We start from the raw sequence: 24,852 nt of genomic DNA, 5'->3' as shown, positions 1-24,852 counted from the left end.
CCCAAACTGAAACCCCAGGAAGCAGGTGACAAGGGTTCATCATCACTGGCTTCTGAATGCCATTCACATAAGTACCCATTATGCGAATACTAACTACACCAGAAGTTCCTGTTGAGCAGCACTGGAAGCGAGTCATTGTTGCAATGAGTAAGATAATGCCAATACAAGAATGAAAAGCAGATGGTGCTCTGGTCAGAGTGGTAAGAAGGAAGAAGTGACCTTTACAGTGCATTAACAGCACAAGAGTACATTTGTCAAGGCAGTATTTTGGTGAGTGTACAGCAAATTATTAACAGCATGAAAGAGATGTAGGTAACTTGCAACACAAGCACACTAAGTTGCTACCTGTGACTGACATTTGAGTTTGTAGCTTTGTAGTTCACATGTATCTAAACCTTTTAACTTCCAGATAATTGTATTTAAAAATAAATATACAAAGAGGAACAGAACACACCACACTTTTGGGATTGGTATATTATTTTTATGTTATTGATTTGCTTAATTTTCCTACTCAGCTCTGTGAGAAAAACTCAAACCACCCAAAGGGGTAATTGGGGTGGTGTTAGGCATTTTCTTTCAAACTGAGGCATCCAGGCTGTTTCTAAAAGGATCCTCTCTCAGCTGCATTCTCTGAAGGCTTTGTCCTTCATTTGTCCAGGCACCATTGTTAGTGTGATGCTGAAACACTCACACCATCATCTCAGTACTTTTTAGCTTCAAGAAAACAAGTGAAGAGCAGCCAAGGTGTGAGGGAAGATAGGACTGCCCACTTTTGCAGCGGTATGCCTTCATGTCAAATCACTGCAATCTCATAATCCTATGATAAAACACACCACTAAACCAAAATAGAATAGAATAGAGTAGAATAGAATAGAATAGAATAGAATAGAATAGAATAGAATAGAATAGAATAGAATAGAATAGACCAGGTTGGAAGAGACCATCAAGATCATCACGTCCAACCTATCAACCAATCCAACCCACCTAAACAACTAACCCATGGCACCAAGCACCCCATCAAGTCTCCTCCTGAACACCTCCAATGATGGTGACTCCACCACCTCCCCGGGCAGCCCATTCCTGAACAACTCCTTGTACTAGCTCAACACAAGTTATTCTGAATGCAAGTACACCTCATGAGTTTCTTATGCAATTTTATAAACCATAACAATGAAAAATGCATGAATGGTAACTTGGAAAAATACATTTATGAACTGGATAGCCACTTAAATTACACTTCAATGTTTACCTGCAGTCTTATGGCTAAATAATACAGAGAGTTGTTTATAATGACCTGATCTCTTAAATAAATAAATAAATAAATAAAGTGAATGAATTTACTTTAAAAAAAATAAAATAACCAAAGCCCAAACCAGAAAAAACCAACTTTGCAGGAAGAGCTGTTTATGATCTTATGCTACTGGAATTTCAGTTGCTGCTCTTATTCCCTTTGCTATATCATTGTAATTACCTTTCTAATGATTTCTTCATTTTGTCCTACACAAAAATTGCAAACTTATTTCAAACTGTGGTCTTTCAGACTTTACTACATAATCTGACCAAGGCACAACCCCAAATGCTTTTCAAACTGAAAACCAGGCATGAAATGACCTTACAGGTCTTTGCAGTTTTGGCAGTCATCACTTAACTAAGAGGCAACTAAGACTTATATTGTCATACATCCATAGCACAATATGACATTGACTCTAGTAAGTTTGCTCTTCTATACTCTTCTGTTCAAAAGATGTGTCGACAGCAGATACAGAGAGTACCTGTGATATTGTGCACAGGTCTGGAGCCCTCCATATAGGAAGGACATGGACCTGATGGAGAGGGCCCAGCAGAGTGCCACAGAAATGGTCAGGGAGTTGGAGCACCTCTGCTACAAGGACAGGCTGAGGGAGCTGAAGGTGTTCAGCCTGAAGATGAGAAAGCTCTGGGAAGATGCAATAGCAGCCTTCCAGTACCTGAAGGGGGCCTACAGGAAGGATGGGGAGAGTCTGTTTGCAAAGGCCTGCAGTGACAGCACAAGGGACAATGGCTTCAAACTAGAGAAGAGCAGATTTAGATTGGATGTTAGGAACAAGTTCTTTACCATGAGGGTGGTAGAACACTGGAACAGGTTGCTCAGGGAGGTGGTTGAGGTCCCTTCCCTGGAGATACTCAAGGTGACGCTCAATGAGGCCCTGGGCAGCCTGATCTAGTTGGGGATGTCCCTACTGCATGAGGGGAGGCTGGACTGGATGACCTTTGGAGGTCCCTTTCAGCCTGGACCATTCTATGATTCTTAACCCACCTTCATTTTTTTCTCCTAAATACTCCCCAAATTCCATGCCTTTACCACATAGAGGAGCCATAATTTACAGACACTTTGAGCAGTTTTAAGCAGCTGAATAGATTCACTTTCCATTCTTGCACAGTGATTTAATCAGTTATTTGTTTATAGATACATTTGATTGTTTTTAAAAACAACACCACTACCTATTAGTCTTGTCACTCCTTAGTCCAGGAGTAATTTTCTTTAGTTTTATATTTCTTTTCAGCTCTTTTAGCAAGGAGAACTATTAAACAATTATGATCACACTCCAGATCTTACCCCAAGACAGATTAACTTTTTTACAGGTTTGTGCTTGATTTGTAATGGCCTATAACATATTGTTCATGTTAAGTAAGATGCAATTTACAAGCACTCTCAATGTGAAGCAATAAAAGTGTTAGAAAAATCTGAAATTCCATTGTTAGATTAAAAGACTCGACATCTCTTTAAACTCCAGCATCTCAGTCAAAGCTGGAAGTGTCTGTTATCTATTCCTACTTTTGCCTTCCTTTTTCCCCCCTCCAAAGATGAAGGGCCAAAGATAAGGCACCCGTCCCAGCATTGGAAGTTCAACTCTTCTTTAATGTACATGGAAAAATAATTAAAGCTGCTTATAACACATTTATCTAGTTAGGCGAATGAAAAGAGACACTAATCCACATATGAGCCCAAGGAAAAGACAAGCATACAAACTCCTTGTCTGGCAGCTCTCCTTAAGTACATGAGCAGGGGGAATCCTCACGTGCCACCAAGGACAGCACCACATGTCTGCTCCTTGCCAACCAATGCACGTGGAATGAATCCAGCCAGCTTTCCATTGAAGCAGCTTGTGACCTATGAGCCTAACTTCCTAGTGGAGACCAAAATTCCCTCGAAGATGGGTTTATAGAATCCAACACAGAACCTCACTGGATATTAAAGAGAATCTACAGAGACAGCTGTTTGCAGTGCACCAACCTTTCTCCCCATGACCTCCACCCTAACCCACAGGCTATAAAATACCAACCAATTTCCATTAGGAACAAACTTAATTGATGCTTGCTAACATCTAACTGACTGACAAGCTCTCTATACACAGCAGGTATCAACTACTTTTCTTATTTGTCTGAAAAACTTCCATTTACCTCTTCACTTGCAGCAGATACAGAATACAAACATTCAACACATACATATTCAAAGAGCAGTTTCTGGATAACTGTTTTAAAAATAGTTACTAATGTTTTATTTTTCAGTAAAAATAAATAAATATCTAAAACCACCTCATCTAAAAGCTTCCCCTAAATCATATCAGAGCTTATATAGGCTTCTTAAAATGATTTATTATAGGCTTCTTAAAATGATTTCCAACTACAAAACACACCAAAACATATTGATGGGGCTCTGAACAGCCTGATCTAGTTAAAGATGTCCCTGCTAACTGCATGCAGGTTGGACCAGTTGGCCTTTAAAGGTCCCTTCCAAGCCCATGCATTCTATGATACTGAAATTAATGTTTAATATGTGAAGAGCATATATATTGTTTGGGCAGAAATTAAAAATGTAAGTCTCACAAAGGGTATTTTGGAGGTGTAACTGAGTAGGTGAAAAATAATAAGGCCATTCTGAGCTTTTACATCCATTTTCCCACTCTTCTCCTACCCTGCTATCAGGAGAGAAATTACAGGGTACTTGGGAACAGGGCAGAATGGTACAAACTGTCCCACTCTTGCTCTCTGACATCCTCTTAGCACCAGACAATCAAGCCAAAAAGGCAAAACATTTTATCCTTAAAGAAAGGAAAAAGAGAACCCACTAAGCTACAGAAGAAGCTGAACAACACTGTTTCATTCTATTAGACTGTATCAACCATCTTTTCCAAATTATCTCTGGGCCTTTAGTTCATACTATATAGCAAAGTCTACAATTTTGATTACTTAAATTGATGAGAAGTAGAGGAAATAGTTGTTTAGCTAAGTATAAATTATCTGCCCTGCAAAGTCAGATTGATTCAAATGACCAAAGTAAAAGCAAATGCCTGATGTGGTAATGGTCTTAGGCATGTTTTGTTAAGTTTGAGAGCATCAGAGGGTCCATGACTTTGCCCCTCAATTGCAGCTTATGAAGTCATCAAGCATGTTAAAACACACAACTGAGGATTTTCCAGCAGATATTGACTTAGGTATTAGGAGAATGAAAATGTCTTGTCTTTGTTTAAAACAGCGAAGTACAGGTGACTCGCAAATAATCTGGAAACAGTTCCAGAGTGTTCTTTCCCTGGACAAATCTCCTGGGCTTTAAATTATTCTTCCTAAATCAGGAAAAAAGAAAAACAAACAACAACAACAAAACTCTACAAAAAAAAACCCAACAACTACACCCAAACAAACAAAACCAAACAAAAAACCCCAAACCACCCACCCGACCAAAAAAACCGAAACAACAAAACCAAACCAACCAATCAACCAACCAAAGAAAACAAAAATCCAAAGAAAATTCGAAGTCATGCCTGCTCTGAACAGAGGGCAGAACAGGAGACAGCTGTAGGCAGGAACTTTGTAAAATGAGGGCCATTTGCTATGCTGTGAACTGGATGCTTTTCACTAAGCCACTCACTAAGACATGTTCTAAAGCTTTGTTCCTCTATGTAATATTCACTGCTTTATTCTTTGTTCTGGGAGTGATTTTTACTCAGGCCATATGGACCACCCATCTCACAGCAATTGAGCTCTTACACTCTCCATCACCAGCTCTTTACTACTACAATCTCCATTTAAATACAACAGATACTTGTTAAGTGTCTCAACCTCTCCTTCCAAAACAAAACCAACCAAACATAAACCACTACCCCACCTCCCCCCCCAACAAGCAAACACATGAAAAAACAAGGCAGAAATATTCCAACCTCAAACAATCCACCACCATTTTAAATCTATCTAAGGTTTCTACTCTGCCTCTTCTGCAGGTTGCCACCACCCATGAAGAAACATGCCTCAGGAAGAACCATGTCTTCCTAACTCCAAAGAGAGAGAAGTGCACAATTTGACCAACTTTGGATAGCACAACGCAAGTCTGTTCTCTCTTACAAAATGTATCAGACTATGCATCATTAAAACAGAATGATGCAAACATGAAAATGGACTGACAAGGTAGAGCAAATTAACATTAACATCAGCTGGGGTCCAGAACAAAACAAACAAAATCATGCCCCTGATGGACAGGTTAACAGCCAGTGAGTCTGATGATCATGAAATGCAATTAATTTTGTCCCATTTGATAACATTTCCTGCATTTTAACTTCTGTCTGTCTGATCTTTAGCACAAAAACAGAGTTACATTGGACTTTAAATAAGTTAATTAAGTATTAAAATCAATCATGTGAAAGTCTTAATATTTAATACTGTTAGATTGTATATCAAAGTGGTTTTATTATTTATTTACTCTGAACCTTTCCAGAATACTTCATGTGGCAACAGGGGGTCTGTATCTCACAAGATAAATGCATTTACAATGCCAAATAAATTATATATAAAAGCATTTGTCTTAATACATGTCATTCAATATTAAATATCACCCATTGGTACCACCCTGAAACCCTAATCCATTTTTACCAGCCGTACATTTGTATTATTCAAATGTTGTCTATTAAATAGTTGTCTCAAGAGCCACAGTAAAGGAATACATACCTAAGAACAATTATCATAGGAGCTTTAAAGCACTGTCTACAAATTTAACCCTACAACTTTCATGTCTTACCAGCACTTAAACATGCAAAGTATAAATTCAGTAGTGAATTAAAATGTCAGGGATAAGAAACAGCACAAATAGCCTGGGACCATGGCAATGTATTCTCTTGGTAGTTCACATGATAGTTAAAATCTTTTTTTACAGATGCTTACAAAAGAAGAGAAAAGAACCATAAACCACAGAACTTTCTCATAACTAAACACTTTTTATTCTGTTAATTTTGAGACGGGAAATCTCCCACAGATTTGTTACAAGCAGGGAACAAGTCCAAGCAGTTTCTCGAGGTTACATGATTCTGTATGTGACTTGGACTAAGGAAGAAAACTTGACTAAAGCAGAGAGGATCAAAATCCTCTTGTAATGTTGATCACTGTATTCAATACACATAACCCCCTACCAGCTTTGTCAATGTGTCCCAAGCTCCAATGTTATTTCTAGTGACATCTGAGATTTATGGTGAAACACTGAAAATGGTGACTACCAAAGTATAAACAGCATCAACCATTTTGAATTTCCAGTACTATGGTTGTATGTTCAGTAGAGTCTCATGACAAGAGGACACAGCCTCAAGCTGCACCAGGGGAGGTTTAGGCTGGATGTTAGAAAGAAATTCTTCATAGAAAGAGTGATTGCCCAGTGGAATGGGCTACCTGGGGAAGTGGTGGAGTCACCATCACTGGGGGTGCTTAGGAAGAGACTTGATAAGGTGCTTGGTGCCATGGTTTAGTTGATTAGGGGGCGTTGGATGATAGGTTGGATACAATGATCTCAAAGGTCGCTTCCAACCTGGTTGTTCTATTCTATTCTATTCTATTCTATTCTATTCTATTCTATTCTAACTATTCTATTCTATTCTATTCTATTCTATTCTATTCTATTCTATTCTATTCTATTCTATTCTATTCTATTCTATTCTATTCTATTCATAAATAAATAAACCAAGGAATAAGAGAGGTAACAGCCAAATCAGTCCCAACTTGGCAGCATGAACTTGCTATGAAACCCACAGTCCGCACCCTCAACACAAAACTAGATGAATTTTTAATGCAGGCTATATGACAGCTCCACGATGAAGCAGTTAAGAGAACACAACTTTGGTCTAATTTTTATTTCAAACAAGAAATACCAAAAAAAAGGCAACAAACTCAATGGCTAAATGTAGCCCATGTCTTGGACAGTCCTCCCAACTCCCAAGATCTAGCTGTTCAGCAGCCGATATGAAAATGTCATACTGTTGCATTTTCACTGTATTTCCCTTCAAGCAAAGACTTAAACAGAGAAAGGTTCCTTGTAGAGGTGAAGTGGTGGTGGAATGGTAAGGTTTGGTTCCTCTGGTTGGAGTTCTTTTATAAAGAGAGAACTCTAAGGCTCTCCTGATGGCAGAGGAAGGACAGAAAAGGCAATGGCATGAACTTTGGCTAATCAGCAAAGTTCCATGCATCGAATTGCTAAGAAGGAAGGGTGCAAAGTAAAAGCTAGGTAACATAATCCAGGTTCAGCATAAATAAGGACAATTTATAGGGCCAAATCAGAAAAATAAAGAACAATCATGATGCAATTATCAAGGAACACCAGAATAAGAGAGCATTACTGATATTGCAAGGATACACATGTGCACATACTAGCAGGTAGAACAATGGAAAGATTGTGAAGGTGAAGCAATTTCTACTTCATTCTGCTAAGATTCAGTTGCAAAAGAGATAGCTAATACATACAGCACTATTTAAACAAAGTGAGTTAGCCAAAGGAAAGCAAAGATTGCAGAGCAGGAAAGAAGTTCTTTTCAGATCATCACATACAACTTAGTTCAAGGTAATTCCATGCACTAGTTTTGACATAATTGATACTGTTGGCAAAACAGGTAGTCCCATCCTCCTCCTCCTGACCACTGTTACCCTTGTGCCATGTCTCTACTACTGGCACACACATCTCTGTGGAACCAGGTCAGCTGATTCACTTGGGGTGAAGCTCTCCTGCCAAAAGAGTAAATTTTAACCAAAACCAGTTAAGACCTTGCACTTGGTTACAATAATCAACTAGAAAACCATGAGATGAAGAGCAATATAATTCTACTTCAAAATAACCAAATCAAGTTGGTAAGAATTAGATGTGCAAGTCTCCTTCTATCAACTAATGCTGGTATGGCCTGAGCCCAAATAATGTATCCCTTTTTAGACAATCACCTAGAAGGACAATACCTAGCTGCTGTGGTCCTGAGAAGAGCAAAAAGGCTAATTTAAGAACTTCAAATCTATAATCTATAGCATAAGATTGAACCTGAATGTTCTGCTTCAGTAAAAGGAAGATGGGAAGGAAAGAAAGGAAAAATGCAGTAGGATTTCAAATCTTTACATCATTCAACTATGAAGCTACTCCCTTTTCTTACAGGAATCTAAAAATGATGAAAATCCTGTTCAGACTGAAACTCTTCAAACCACTGAAAACCCATTAAATGAAAGAAATCCCTTGTTTATTTTATTTTAGAATGTATTTTATCTACCTGGTTATAGAACAATGCAGCTTTTGCCTTCCAACAATGGGTCGTTGCTGTTTATGGTATGGAAATGACTGCTTTTAAGTATTTAAGAGTTTTACTTTCAAGAACACACAGGCACCATGCTATGCTACACACTTTATGTTTTAGTAATACATATGTAACTCAAAGGGCCAAAGAATGTCAAGGCTGGAAGAGATCATCAAAACAGTGAACTGGAAAAAATGGCAGCTTAGCCTGCAGCCTTACCCAAAATGATAGTAACTAGCTTAGACACTAAAAGTGTATTCAATGAAACGAGTTTCCAGGATATCACAGCTTTAAAGTACTAAGCAATTAATCCAGGATGCAGCCTTTATTCTTTCCCTATTTTTAGAACACTGTTTCCTACCAGGGTTGACAGAATTTTTACAGAAATGCTAGCATGTTCATGCATGCACAGAAGCATTTGCATTAAGTATTTCTCTTCCAGTTTCCTCTTCTAGTTATGCAGATGTAAAGCAGCATTGTCTCATGCTGAGGTACAAGGAAATTTTGTGTAAGAGCTGTTTACTAAAGAAAAAGGACAATTTCATAGACACTTTCAAAAAGAGGAAGACAGAATTTGTTTCGTATCTTACAATGAAGTTTCTACATAATATAAAGACCCATAGTCCACCTTCACCTATGTGACCCAATCACAGAAAGATGAGGCTGGGAGGGACCTTGAGATCATCTAGTCCAATCCCCCCCACCAGAGTAGGATCACTGAGAGCAAGTTGCAGCATCCAGGTGGTCTTTGATTGACTTCACAAATGCGGACTGCACTACCTCTCTGGGCAGCTTGTTCCAGTGCTCCACCACCCTCAAGGTCAAGAAGTTCCTCCTCAAGTTTAGATGGAACTTCCTGTGTTCAAGTTTGTGCCCATTTCCTCTTGTCCTGTCACTGGGCACCACTGAAAAGAGACTGGCAGGCTCACTTGCAAAGGAAAATTGAGTGTAAAAGGAAAGCAAAGACAGTGCTATCTAAAAGGTAATTCAGCTGCAGCTGAATGCAAATGGCAAGGATTTCCCATTACTTCTGTAAACGAGAGCAGCAGACTACTTTAGTATGTCTAACAACTATACTGAGGAAAGTATAGGACAGTAGTACTGCATTCCATGCTACTAAAGAGATGACAAGGCAAATTGTTCCTTTTGCAGACAGTAAACTCCGCTGCTCAGCACATCTTGCTGCACCACTTTCGTTTCTGCTGCTCGGGAGCTCTTAGTACTAACTCCTGCCAAGGTTAGCAGTATTAAAAACGGGAGAAAATTACAGTGCAATACTCTTCCTTCATTATTCACTTGATCTCTTAATACAGTATTGTCTGTTACAACTTAATTTCCAATCCCTTCCCACTTTCATATATTCCATTCAAATTCTGGAGCAGCTGGATGAAAGGCTCTATGTGTTCCTGTACATACACATCACACTGTCAAGGGAACACAAGTGGTCTTGCTGTACACTTCAGGCAGAGAGAAGCTAGGCAGGCCAACACAATGATTTCTATAATGCACTGTTACTTAGAAGCATTTATTCTTCCTAAAATAGTTCCTGGGCAGCCCATGCTCCTCTCTAGAGCGCATAAAATACATAGAAGTCATCAGCACAAACAGCATGGCACAAACAGACTCTGGCCGCATTACCTCAAAGTCAGAAACAGATGCAGCTCTTACACAGCAAGCAGAAAAGCAGTACTTTACAAGGCTACAGAGGAACAGAAGTGTGACTACTAACAACCCCAAATTTAATTCTGCAGAACTTTAGAAATGGACTCTAAAATGTACAACAATAAGAATCCATTAAAAAAATAATCCAGAAATAAGGCTAAAACACACTGGTAATGTTTTTTTGGTTGTTATTTGGCAGTAAATTTGTTGTACTAGAAGCACCTGTCACCAAGTTCAGTTCTCTTTACTGCAAGTCCTGGCTTTATTATCCTTTACAATGGAGTCAGCAGCAGGGGCCATTTAGTCTGATAAAGAGGATGCTGAGGGGAGACTTCATTGCTGTCTACAACTACCTGAAAGGACATTGTGGAGAGGCTGGTGCTGGTCTCTTCTCACAGGGAATTAGTGATAGAACAAGAGAGAACAGCCTCAAGCTGTGACTGGGTAGGTTTAGACTGGACCTTAGGAAACCTTTTTTCAGGGCAAGAGTAGTCAGGCATTGGGATGTGCCTGAGAGAGCACAGGGAGGTGGTGGAGTCACCAAGCCTGGATGTGTTTAAAGGTGGTTTGGATGTGGTGCTCGGGGATATGGTTTCAGGGTGAACCTTGTAGAGTAGGATTCTGGGTTGGACTTGGTGGTCCTGAGGGTCTCTTCCAAACTTAATGTTTCTTTGAGTCTGTGATATTACACAGCAAGAAGCAAAAGCCTTTGTTGTCTTTGACAACACACACGTGTAGCATGGCAGTATCTTAGGCAAGACCAGAAGTAGTAAGCAAAGGGGTAAGCACCTGAGAATTGTATATGCTCTTCTGCTCTGAGGAATGAGAACAACAGGCAGGACTCTAAAGATCTTTGTTTTTTAATAGGTGACACAATAGATGGAGAGCTTAGTTGAGTGCTCTAATTTGCCAACCCCTATAACACAACTGAATCTCCCAGCGCTGTTTGAATACCAAGTTCTGTTGTCTGCAAGCAGCAAAAAGGAATTGAAATTCCCACAGAACGGTGAACAGACTTGAAAAACTCTCCTGGAATAACAGCTGTCATTATACTCTACAGAAAGCTTGCAACACCTTTGGGGCTAAGCTTTTAAGCCCATTTTATTAAAAAAATATAACAGATGTAAACAAGATATGGTTAGAAATCTCCTTGATTATTCTTTTCCTACTGTTTTTAGGAAGCCTTTGCTGACAGTTTTCTTGCCACAGACCACTATGACTCTTTAAGTATATTTAACATAGAAATTGTGACAGCATTAACACTCTGTATCTCCCTGGACAAACAGCTGTTTTCACATACTTCTGTGTTTGTTTTTCTGTCTCCTTCTGACCAAATTTATTATTTTATTTCTCAATTAGTGAAAAGGTAGCTTCCAGGCTCTTTTTTCCTGCTGCAGGCTTATTCTTAAACTGGTCATGTGCAAAAGCCTAGAAAAAGGTTCTTCTTAGAACCACAGAATCAACCAGGTTGGAAAAGACCTCAGAGATCATCAAGTCCAACCTGTTACCTAATACCTAACCCCTCATGACAACTAAACCATGGCTCCGAGTGCCATGTCCAGTCATTTTTTTAACACCTTCAGGGACAGGGACTCCACCACCTCCCTGGGCAGCACATTCCAATGGCCAATCACTTTTTCTGTGAAGAACTTTCTCCTCACCTCAAGCCTAAACTTCCTCTGGAGCAGCTTGAGACTGTGTCCTCTTGTTCTGGTGCTGCTTGTCTGGGAGAAGAGACCAACTCCCACCTGTCTATAACCTCCTTTCAGGTAGTTGTAGACAGCAATAAGGTCTCCCCTGTGTTGCTGCATTTCTGGTAATAGTTCAGGTAGAGAAGTGACCTAACAGCATCCAGGACCACTTAGCACATTAAGAAGAATGAAGGAAATTTTTGAACTGGATCCAGAAGTAAATGGAAAGAAACCAAGCACATAGAATATAGGTGTTTGCTTACTACTAAGGCTGTGCATCCTGGGACAGCTAAAATTAGTAGTTACCTCTGAAATTTTGGTCTGCCATGTATTATTCATCTTTCTTTTTCTCCTAAAAGGAAGACATAAGATGGCAGCAGCAGGTGTTCTTAGCTTCCTCATGAAAAAGGTGGAAAAATTTGACCGAGGGGACAGACCTTCATTCAGAGTTGAGGTGGCAGACAGAGACTGCCTAGCTGAGATGACTACTCTGTCAAACACATATTGCAATTCCACCTGTTGTCAGGAAGGCATGAAGCTTAAGGATTTCTCAAGCAGGCACCAGATCCTCTGCCTACTCATCCAAACTCCTCTCTTTGGGAAGTTCTTATTCTTTGCTGTGGAAGAAAAAGGGCAACTCTGTTCTGTTCCAGCAGCCACAGATGTAAGCAAACTGCTGAGAACAGACTCAGATAACATTATTTGTCATTTTTGGTTTAGAGGTTTTGACAGCATCTTATTAGAAGTGATCACTCCTTGACTTTGCTTTCTTTCCAAGACAGCTTTCTTTCTCCTGAGGAACCCCATGTAAGACTCCTCTCATCCATTCAAACAACCAAACGTGGTATTTTTAACATAAAGAGTTACAAAAATGCCATCTAGTATGTTTGGATATACAAAGTTAGCCTGTTAAAAAGGATATTTCCTCACCTTCTTTAAATTCTGCAGACTGCCTCTGCATTTAGTGGAGCTCTTTCACCACGCTGTCAGAAACAGCAGATGAAGCAAGTGGACACATTATCTATATATTTATTTATATATTTATATATATATGACAGTTCCATGAAACCACTGTGTCAGGTTAAGTGTGTGAAAAATAGTTGTTCAACTTGCCATGAGAGCCTTCAGAAGACTGAATTCTGGCTTCTCTAAAACTCCCATAGCCTAGATAGCCAGCCTCAGTGCTCTGATGGACATGTGCAAGGGCCACTGCTCTAGGTTCATTAGAAGTTTCATAGTTTCATAGTTTCATTCAGGGTTGGAAGGGACCACAAGGATCATCTAGTTCCAACCCCCCTGCCATGGGCAGGAACACCCCACACTAGATCAGGCTGGACAGAGCCTCATCCAGCCTGCTCTTAAATACCCCCAGGGACGGGGCCTCGATCACCTCCCTGGACAACCCATTCCAGGGTTTCACCACTCTCATGGTGAAGAGCCTCCTCCTCACATCCAGCCTGAATCTCCCCACCTCCAGCTTCATTCCATTCCATTCATTCCAAGTTCTGACCATGTGATTTTTCTGTTTGCTCATCCAAGTCCATGATGCAATTATTTTAGGAACCTTTCTATATTCCACTATGCTGTGCATTTCTGGTAAAGATTTGGGAATGTAAATTAAATATTCTTCATGTTTCTGTGACTTGTAGGTATTCAATCAGTAAAGGAGATGTCTGCACTTGTCCACCTCACCTTTGTCTCTGAAAAATACATACCAGATGCTATACAATGACTTACTGAAACATGCAAATATTCCAAGGGCTTTCACTAATTTTGACAGTGAAGTCCATAGCTGTGATATTCAAAAGCTGGTGAGGGGTTTGGAACACAAGCCCTATGAGGAGAGGCTGAGGGAGCTGGGGTTGCTGAGCCTGGAGAAGAGGAGGCTCAGGGGAGATATTATTTCCTGATGGGAGATTGTAGCCAGGAGGGGGCTGGCCTCTTCTCCCAGGCAACCAGCAACAGAACAACAGGACACAGTCTCAAACTGTGCCAGGGGAGGTTTAGAATGGATGTTAGGAAGAAATTCTTCATAGAGAGAGTGATTGCCCATTGGAATGGGCTGCCTGGGGAGGTGGTGGAGTCACCATCACTGGAGGTGTTTAGGAGGAGACTTGATGGGGTGCTTGGTTGCATGGTTTAGCTGATTAGATGGTGTTGGATGATGGGTTGGATGTGATGATGTTGAAGCTCTCTTCCAACCTGGTCTGGTCTGGTCTATTCTATTCTATTCTATTCTATTCTATTCTATTCTATTCTATTCTATTCTATTCTATTCTAATTCTATAGAACTTTCATTCTTATTTTCTTAAGAACACACATGTACAATGAAACACAGAAGCAAAATCTTAGCTGTCTTTACAAGAAACCAGGACTTGAGTTTTAAGTCTAAATGTCAACCCTGAACATTATAAAATTATACAGAGTAAGGAAGAAACAGGGCTGATAGTGCATATAAATATGACAGTGTATTAGGCTGCATTTAATTACCAGCTCAAACAACAACCTGATCTAACCTTTGACAAGTAAAATAGATGTTCTGAATAATTTAACCAAAGCAAACATTTGCTGTTAAATGCTGGCTAATTACAGTAAGAGTTGCACTGAGAGGGGGAAAAAACCCAAAAGAGATGGTAATTTATACACTTCTCCTGCAATTGCTACAGCTATTCCTTGAAACCCTTGAAATTTTTTTTCCACGTGGGATATTGGGGGGAAAAAAAAATCTGTCTATGCTTAAAGGAAGAAGCACCATAGCAGAGTTCCTAGCCTTGATTTACAAGCACTGAAGAAACAGCCCAGATACAGGAAAGCAAGATGGCATTTATTTCAAGAATATTCACCTTTTCTATTGTTGGCTTTCTGGTACAAAAGGTCTCTGTAATGCAGTGCATCACATGAGTAGATAAGAAAGAGCAAAGGGGACACAGTCTCAAGCTGCGCCAGGGGAAGTTTAGACTCGAGGTGAGGAGAAAGTTCTTCACCGAGCGAGTCATTTGTCATTGTAATGTGCTGCCCAGGGAGGTGGTGGAGTCACCATCCCTGCAGGTGTACAAGAGAGGATTGGATGTAGCACTTGGTGCCATGGTCTAGTCATGAGGTCTGTGGTGACAGGTTGGACTTGATGATCTTTGAGGTCTCTTCCAACCTTAGTGATACTGTGATACTGTGATTTAAACCTTTCCCAACGTGCCCGTGCAAAACCTCACAACCTCCATTGCAGTCATGAATAAATTTCAATTCTTTATACAAATACCAGACCAACAGTTAATGACATAAACCAGAAAGTTTCTTTGAATACAACCCCTCCAAACTATTTGATTACATAATTCCACCACTCTTTTTCAGATATATTATCCATGGCCAGAGATATTATCCATACAAAATATTGAGCTTGTTTCAAGAAGAAGCTGAAGATCTCAGGAAAGTAAATCTATGTGCCCATGACAAATATTGAAAGTCACAGAATCACAGAATTAACCAGGTTGGAAAAGACCTTTGAGATCATCAAGTCCAACTTATTACCCAAACACCACCTAATCAACTAAACCATGGCACCAAGTGCCTCATCCAGGCTTTTTTTAACCACTTCCAGTGATGGTGACTCCACCACCTCCCCGGGCAGCCCATTTTGTGCTTCCAATATCAGAATATCAATAACCATGCAACCAAACCAGCTAGGTAAAAGGTGGGTTCATCCCTGCAGCGTGCAAGGCTTGTAGGCTATTTTTACAGCAATGAATAGCTTTTGCTCTCTTTGGGCCAAGAGCTTCACTTATTTATGTGATGAAAGGTTAGCAGTAGGATCTATCTGCAGGCACAAAAACTACAGTTCAGAAAAATCAGATGACCATGAAAATTCCACGGACAAGCAACGGATGGTAAACAGAAGAAGCCTATAAATCTCTAATCTTGAATATATATTAATATTTGAAGGCTTTATATAATCTGCAAAGTAAAAAGTGAAAGCCATTAAAAATATTAAAACTGACTGTAAGGATGCTTCTCTCTTTTCCCAAAAGTAATTTGTGTGCAGATAAGTTCTGGCCACAAGTTTCCAAGACAAACATATTATTTTGAAGTTACCTTTTATATTTCATAAATATTTAAACTCTCTCTGAAATTTTAAATATGTTTATAGAGATACAAATGCTAACATTGTTAGCCTCTTATAATGAAAAAAATATGAATTAAGAGTATTTCTTGCACACTGGCAGAGAAACTGGTTTGAAAAAAGAAACAAATAACCAATTCACCCCCCCAAAAAAATTACCAAGAATTGTTTACTCAACAACGAGCCAGGTGGGTTCAAAAAATTGAAGTGGGTTTTCCAGCTTACAGTGTAAATTGAATACTGAAAAATTGAGTTGGAAGGTCATTACTATTCTTGCTCCATAGCTCAGGATGAAGTCCTTAAGCAAACAAAATAGTGAAGAATTTGACAAGATCCATACCTGACACACCCCAGAGAAATTCAAGTACAGAATTAATTTTACACTGTACCCAGTATTTCATGCCAAACAGCCAGTGAAATGCACTGGTTCTTCTTATGCTAAGGCATCCATATAAGTAGCTGTCTTAGGATAGGATGGAGGGAAATCTCAAGAATAGAATAGAACAGACCAGACCAGACCAGACCAGACCAGACCAGGTTGGAAGAGACCTTCAAGATCATCGCGTCCAACCTATCAACCAATCCAACCCACCTAAACAACTAACCCATGGCACCACGCACCCTATCAAGTCTCCTCCTGAACACCTCCAATGATGGTGACTCCACCACCTCCCCAGGCAGCCCATTCCAATGGGCAATCACTCTCTCTGTGTAGAACTTCTTCCTAACATTCAGCCTAAATGTCCCCTGGCACAGCCTGAGACTGCATCCTCTTGGTCTGCTGCTGGCTGAGAAAGACTAACCCCCACCTGGCTACAACCTCCCTTCAGGTAGTTGTAGAGAGCAATAAGGTCACCACTGAGTGCCCTCTTCTCCAGGCTAAGCAACCCCAGCTCCCTCAGCCTCTCCTCATAGGGTAAATGCAATGAATCAACTCTTCCCCGCTATTATGCTACACATGAAACTTTGGCATTTAAGCATAAAACTGGAACAGATCTTCTCCAGAGCTGGTTTATGTATCTTCTACATGAAAGGCTATTAGGTTCAGTGAAAGGTTATTAGGTTCAGTAAGGTGAATTTTGCTAATAGAAGACACCTTTACATTTCTGTGAATTAAAAGGCAGCAAGAGTTTTGGAGGTGTTCGGGAGGAGACTTGATGGGGTGCTTGGTGCCATGGTTTAGGGTTTAGGTGGGCTGGATTGGTTGATGGGTTGGACACAATGATTTTGAAGGTCTCTTCCAACCTGGTCTATGCAGTGCTATGCTATGCTATGCTATGCTATTAGAATAAACCTTTAGAATAAACCAAACCAGGTTGGAAGAAACCTTCAAGATCATCGTGTCCAACCCATCAACCAATCCATATGCTATGCTATTCTAAATAAAAACAGCCCCTCCATTCTAAAACAAAAAAAATCTTCTCCAAGACACATATAGTTTAGATCAACCACAAAATAAAACACAGTTCTGTACAACAGGCTACAGAGGAATCATAATTAGCCATGCAATAAAAAGCAGAACGGAGAAATCAACATAAATCATAACAGAAGTATGACTTCAGGTTTCTTTTTGAACCAATCCAACATTTCACACTGGTCAGTCTGTTATCATAAGTAACAATTAAATTAGTCTGGAGTGGAAGTTCCCCACGTATTTGAGTTTGCACGGACTCGTAAGGTCTTCCTGCAAGAATTCACTTTTGTGTAGAATGGTTCTGTGATGCGGATTAGCCTCCACAAGGGATCTAAATTGGCAATAATGAATTCATTTTATATAGTAGACTAGACTTAAATGAGAAGTGAAAGGCTAGAGCCAGCAGAGTTCAGTGATCAGCCACTGTTGTTCTCTACGTAATTCACTTGTTGAGTTTAATAATTACAGCATTGCCTTGATAATCTCTAGCTGCAGCATACTGGAGGGAGAGGAAGAGAAAATGCTTCTTGTGTTAATAGGAGAATTGAATTCTATCTGTTTTTTTTTATTTAAATGCAGCCCCACAGAAACTGCAAAGGGAGCATTTATAAGGAACATCTAAGAACACTGACACCGCTTTAAACTGAAATTAATTTATATCACTCAAATCCGGAAAAACATAATTTCAAGCCTTGATCTTATTAGGATACTTAATGTAATCTTATTAGAATGGGAGCTTCGATATATCAAAGTGTTTTATATATTGCAAAGATATTTTAAAGAGCTCCAATAAACATTACCGAACAATTCAGCGCTGATCTCCAAACCTAGTTTCAAAGGGGCAGATTATTGGATCAGTAACTAATACAGCAGGAGAGGCAATGCCTTCGCACAGGCAATATTCTTGCTGCTCTACAGAACCAGCTGTCACACGAGCGTAAGTTTCCAGGACTTTCTCATCTCTGAACTGCCTGAGATTTAGCACAGCACACGCAGCACGCTTTCCAAGAGGACAGAGTACCTACAGCTTCAGCGGAAGCAAATGGGGATCATAGATGCTTAAAATTTCAGAAAATCAGGCCTGGTGCCATATACAAGGAAAATGCTGCCAGAAATGTCACTCACAGAATCCATGCCTGCCACTCCGCAGAGATTCATATATGCTTAATGATGGCTAGCAAGTACAGAGAGCAGAACTAGCTAAGGAAAAACAACAGAAAACCAGGCAGCAGGCAAGCAACGAGCACTCTGCACTCATATCCCCACTGGCAAAGTAAAAAGGAAAATGGTTAAGAAAGTGGTAATGCCGATGCCAAAAATGTAAATGTTTCTAAGGGCTATAGCAGACCTTAAGAGATAGTTTCTATTCTCATTTGAAACAGTTTCAATACTTCGACATTAATGTATGCACATATATATTAATGAAGCAGACATGTTAATCCCCCCGATGTCAATGTCTGTGAAGCTTCTTAGCTCCTGCTTCCTTCACCATCAGTGGTGTGTAAGTAACATACTGTGGCAACATATGAATAGTTCATAGCTCCAGCAATGAATGAATGAATGAACAGTGACCTAAACACAAGCAGCAATTAAGGTTTGTTTCCTTACCCATCAGCTACTGCATATACTCACAGCAAACAAGTGTGTTTTTCTGACATGCACACTTGTCTGTTAATAAGTTAAAGAACTATTTCAGTCAAGAGCCTTTATGTTTTCCCCTACACGCTTCGCTTCTTGCTACATACATTGGAGTTTTACTCTCACAGAGATGTTGATGACAAGCCAAAGAAATGGAGGTGGTGCTGCCAGGGATTAAGGTAAATAGGACTACAATACTTTGCAGAAGTACCAGGGGTCTGTTGTTGCTTCCCTGCGCTCGGAAAGCTGAAGTGCAAGCTTTCTGGAATGCGCACAGAGAGAGTCCAGTAAGCACTTGTGTTTTATTTCAGTATGCAGTTACTTACACATGCCTTGCAAGACCATAATGTTCCAGGACAAAGTATCAGAAGAGAGAAGAATTCCAACATTTTAAAATGCCACACACATGAAATAATTGCAATATGCTGGTTTGGTTTTGGTTTGTGGTTTGGTTTTTGGCGTCTTTTGTGGCTTTGCTGGGCTTTTCCCCCCTTTTTTTTCCAAGGGGTATGTGTTGTTCTTTAAGTTGGTTAGAGTTTTTGGTTGATATTTTATTGTTGTTTGGATTTTTTTTTATACTTTATGTGGGGAGAAGAGAAAAGCACCGCAAACAACACCACACAAAGAGCCATGCCTGCTCTTTTTCACAGGTTCAGTTCGAAATAATTCTGCTAAGAGTCCGTTGCACATTATCAATACAGTGTGTGTATTAATTCAGAGATTAATTAGAACAGAATTCACTCAAATGAAACTAAATTCCAGATGGAGAATCTCATTACAGGAATCGTCTGCAAAAGCAACCACTGGCCTTTAAGGGACCAGCAGGTAAAATTCTAAGTAGTTCACAAAAGTAATGTTCCCATTATAAACAGCATAACTGACAGAATCTAACCTTTCAAGGAAAACTCGATTTTCCAACTAATTTCTCTCAGTTTAAAAACTATTAATAGATTTTTTTTTTTCTTCTATGATCTACCATATACAGTTCAAAATTCTCAGCCCCTGTTAGTCTGGCAAAGATCTCTCCAAAAAAATGAGCTGGAGAAAATTAAGACAAGCCAGACCAAAGAAAAGAAACAGATCCTAGGAGCTCTTAGTACATTAAATGAGCATTACACTAACGTATTTGTCTTTGTGGAAAGCAGAGGAAAACAGAAGGAAAGCTATCTGCTTCAGATAAGTACATTTTTTTTTCTCTCTCTCTCTTTTATGGTAAGCTTTTTAGATAAAACAGTGCAATTTTATTCTTTTTTAATCAAATAATCAATGTGGATAAATGGTTAAGGGAACTTAGAATCTACTGAAAGACAAATTGGATGATTGGCTCCTTTATTTCTGAAGGTTGCATCATGCTGCCTTGTGATTTTTAAAGCCACAATTTCTAGAGAACACGTATTCAAATCTCACATTTAACACTTTAATAAACTCTTGACACTCCATGAGCAGCATACATGCAGCAATGAACAATTCTCATCATCTAATATTGCGACACCAAGATTAGCTCTGCCCCTTCCAGCATCAGTGATGAGCCTATGGCATGTACCAGGTATGCATAAAAAGTTTTAAACCCACTTCATTTCACACGATGCTGGTCTTCTGCAAAAGCTCACTATGTTCTTAGAATAACTAGGTAGGACTTCTTTGCTTCCTCCCAGCCTCTGGATAGTCAGAAATGTGCAGGTATGGAAGTATGAGGGCATATTTACGTAATATATACCTAGGTAAAATACTTTCTTTGTAGAAAAGATGATGCTACTCTTTTCACCAAGGGGAGAAGAGAGAGGGGAGACAAGAGGTTGCAAGATCTTACCTCTCAGAACAAGTGTTTAAAAAAAAAGAGTAAGAAAATATTAGAAACCCTTTGCTTTGAACTTAACCTCCCCGAACTCAAACCCTACAACATTCAGCTAACAATGAAGAAACTCTAAAAGCAAAATGCCTTATAAACTGCCAAAAAAGCAAGACAGGTGAAAAGAGATTGCATTTTCAGTGTCAGAGGTAAAAGCAGCAAAATGCAAACTCAATTTTCTAATATATGTAACACTGACAAAGAGCTGATCAGGACGAAACTGGATGAACTTCTTCAGTGGCTGTAATACCCTGCTAGATGTACAAGGGCTGCTCTGCAGCATCATTTCCAGGATGCCAGGAATCAGAGTATCAGTTTTGCTGCAGATTTACAAAGGCATTAAGGAAGCTTTAGACTACCTGCATCTCTCCTTTCTCTCCCTGTCCTCCCCAAACATTAATCTCACCTTTAATACTGAAAATGCTTTTACATTAGCAATTAAAAATCATTAAACAGAAGTTGCAGGAAAGCCACTAATTCAAATTTTAACTTCCCTAAATAATTATCTGTTTTTACTTTTTTCCTTAATTTTAGGGCTTCCTTGGATGTAGTCAGGTATTATTTTTCAACCTTGCTGGAGCTGAGAGGTTGAATGGACACTGACAGACCACTAAAGGAGAACAGGTTCTTTCATGATAAGCCGGTGTAGCTCTAGGCCAATCTTGGACATTATTTGGCAAGCATCACTGTATTAAGGAAGCAATTTTTCAAGGTTCATATGCACCAAGTGCAGTGTGTATTACACAGCTATGGAAAAAAAAGCAGCATTAACATAAGACTGAATGTATCTTTTTCATGTAATTATCTACTCGATTCACCCTGCCCACAGAAGATTTACATACAACTAGACATGCAAAAACTCACAGAAAGAAGGCTCCCCAGTGTATGATGCACTTGGATAGCTTATGCTCCCCACTTCGTTCTTAAACCCACATTTCCTGATATTGCTCAAAAAAGAAACTTGCCCACTAGGCTTATTCATAGCTAGGAAAAGAAAAAAAAAAAAAGAAATAATGAAAAAGCAATCAGAAATTTCATGGACAATATACACACTTATTAATATGATCTGTTTTATTAGGTCCCAGCAAAAACATCTTATTAGTTCTACAATTAAATGATTCAGAAATCATCCACACTATCTTTGCCTTTTAACAGTTCCAATCAGTAGCAGATCTAGGTGTAATCAACAGCAGCAGGGGGCTTTAGGAAGCAAAACAAAACAAAAACAGTAGGGATCTGTACTAGTTTACAGTAATTGATAGAAGGAGATGTTATATGTTACTGCAAGTTAGCCCAGGATATGAGAAAGCTATGTGAAAATCCCCTATCATCTACAGCTCCCATTTCAACACAGCACAGGCAATACAATAAGCTTTTTTAAAATGGAGTATTTAAAGTTTCCTGAATTCCTTGCTGATCTAGAAGATCATCTTTACCTCTTTTTTACCCCCTTCGTTTTGCAATTACTGTAGCAAGATCAATATTTGGGTTGCCGTGTATTCAGAATCCATGGATGTCACCCCTTAAATTTGTGAGTGGGCTGCAGGAGTGATACAAAGTCCCTCTTCTGTAGGAGTTGAGCACATGGTCTAAGCAGCACTTTTAGCCCCTGCTAGGCACGGTAGCGAAACTATGTTTCCCATATGTTAGTGCTGACAGGCTGACTGATAGGAATTCAACTCAAGGAAACTTACACACAAGTTATTTTTATGCTTTTTAATCCTTTCCCTCTATTAACAGTGTCCCAGATATAAGAAAGGAATACATTAAAGAGGAATTGATAAGTGGTGAATAATTTATGCACCCTTTGAGTGCTAGGACATCTGCCTAAAATGAGGCCATCTCCTTTTTGATGTCAAGGATCTTGGGATAGTTCCAAATGGTAAGTATTTTAATCCTAAGATTTTAAATTCCCATTCATTTTAATGCAAGTGCAAAGAGGTAAGCATCCAAATATCTTTTTGGATCTACTCTAACTACCAACTCTGGAAAAGGCTGTAGCCAGCCACATGCAGGCAGCACCCATGAGGAACATCTTACAGTGACAGCTGATGTTGTTACATCTGTAACTTTCCTCACCTTGTTAATTTAAAGCAAGTTTACATTAAAAGAGCAATCACACTTAGGGACTGAGGCTCAGGCAGAGCCACAGAGATGGCACACTCCCACCACTTCATCTCCTCTGTAGAACCAGAAAAATCAGCAAGCTGCCTGTGGGCTGCTTTCTTGGTGTCTGGGTAAAGACACATGGAATGAAAAATTTGTTGGAGATGACTCAGTTGATGCACACCAAAGGAGTATCAGAAAGTCGTACTTGCTTCAGCTATCATAGTCTCTTAATGAGCAGTAATTCAAATGGCTAATTCTAGTCTTTTTTAACATTGTAATGAGCCTCACAGCAAAGCCTAGTGCTTTACATCAGAGCTTAACCAGAAATACAAGAGTGGAACACACTGGGGCAAGCCACAATGGAATCATCACCATGATGCAGGGGCACAGCAATTCACTCCCAGAAGCTTCCAACAGTGGATTAAAATCCATCACATATCTCACTTCTGTCCTCAAAAGAGGACATTTTCCCAAGAATTTAGTGGAAAAGTACCTGCTGACATCGTGCAAGATTCAGTTACATAAGTACCATAGATTTCAAAATCAAAACACAAATTGCTTATGCCCATGGGTGAAAAGAGAAGCAGTTGTAAAGCAGTGTACATTGCACCAAATGCTAGAGAAGAACAGAGAACTTTGGTGACTGTTGGGGTTGCATAACAAGCCATCTTTACAGCTCATGGGTGGTGAGTTCAGGTGTCAGGACACACATTAGGCAAATTCTCACATTTACTTGATTATTACCCTGCTGTATCCCAGACTATCTGCCTGACAGCTTCTTACAGAGAATTTAAAAGGATGGATTTCAGACACCAGTATTAAGAATAGTGAGCTTGACTGGAACCAATAAATTAATTTCAGTCAAGAAACGTTTAAAAGTACCTAAAAAATCCACATCTGGGACATAGATGCTCCACCATAAACAGCTAACCATTTCCAAAATTAATTACCTTCCAAACACATTAAAAAGGAAAAAAAAAAAAAAATTAATTGCTTTCCAAGACCAAAAGTGTCGACCTCTCCATAAATCCTACAGCTCAGCTGGCCACACTGAATTAACAAAATGATAGAATTTTGCTGCCAAAAAGCACCGTCAAATTCACAGTCTCTGCTCCGCTAGCTCACCTGAACATTCTGGACTTCATTACCTGCTGTAACACAGACAGAGGTGCACTGTTCCAAAATTATGATCTTTAAAACACTCTTGAAACCAAGAGCACCAATGACAAGAACTTTTCACCTTCTCTGTAACCTTCTGCTTCTTTGCTTTCCATCCTAAGTGCTGGTTCTCACATCGCACAGCGGGCTCTGCTCACTGCTAAATAGCATCAAAATAGTTTGGTGTGTACCAGTTCTGAATGAATCTGAATGTCAGATCTCCAAGTCAAAGTTAATTCCATGAAGGAGTTGAGGCTGATCATTTCTAACCTTCAGTTTGAAAACTGCTGAAAGCAAGCACTAAGTCTGCAGTCAGCATCACCTGTGGAAAAGCAAATAGTTGAGCAATAGAAGTGTTCACAGCTCAGGCACTAAGGCTGAGTTTCTTGGCGGCATCAGCTACCAGTGCTACCCTGAGGAATTTCTGTGGTATCGCAAGCAGGAGCTGGGGGTCAAGAAGGAGATCCAGGAAATGTTTTTCATCACCTGTAAGTACATTCTATATGAGCACTTCTAGGAGTTTAATGAAGGGGAAAGCAATTATATGAGTGTGTACTTCGGAACAAAGAGATATATACACACATACGTAGCACACACTGCACCCCATTGAAATTGCTCTCTTCATCCTTCCAGTAGCAGACTACAGTGCAACT

General features: G+C 39.6%; 1 protein-coding gene across 8 annotated transcripts in view; it reads right to left on the bottom strand.

The window, feature by feature from the left end:
* TBC1D5 (TBC1 domain family member 5) overlaps positions 1-24,852 on the bottom strand; it is a 331,491-nt gene that overhangs the window by 204,358 nt on the left and 102,281 nt on the right. The gene's annotated exons all lie outside the window — the stretch shown is intronic.

Source organism: Melanerpes formicivorus, unplaced genomic scaffold, assembly GCF_026170545.1.
Source record: "Melanerpes formicivorus ecotype bairdi unplaced genomic scaffold, bMelFor1.0.p_v2 SCAF_23, whole genome shotgun sequence".
NCBI lineage: Eukaryota > Metazoa > Chordata > Aves > Piciformes > Picidae > Melanerpes > Melanerpes formicivorus.
This window is presented reverse-complemented; position numbering and strand designations above follow the sequence as displayed.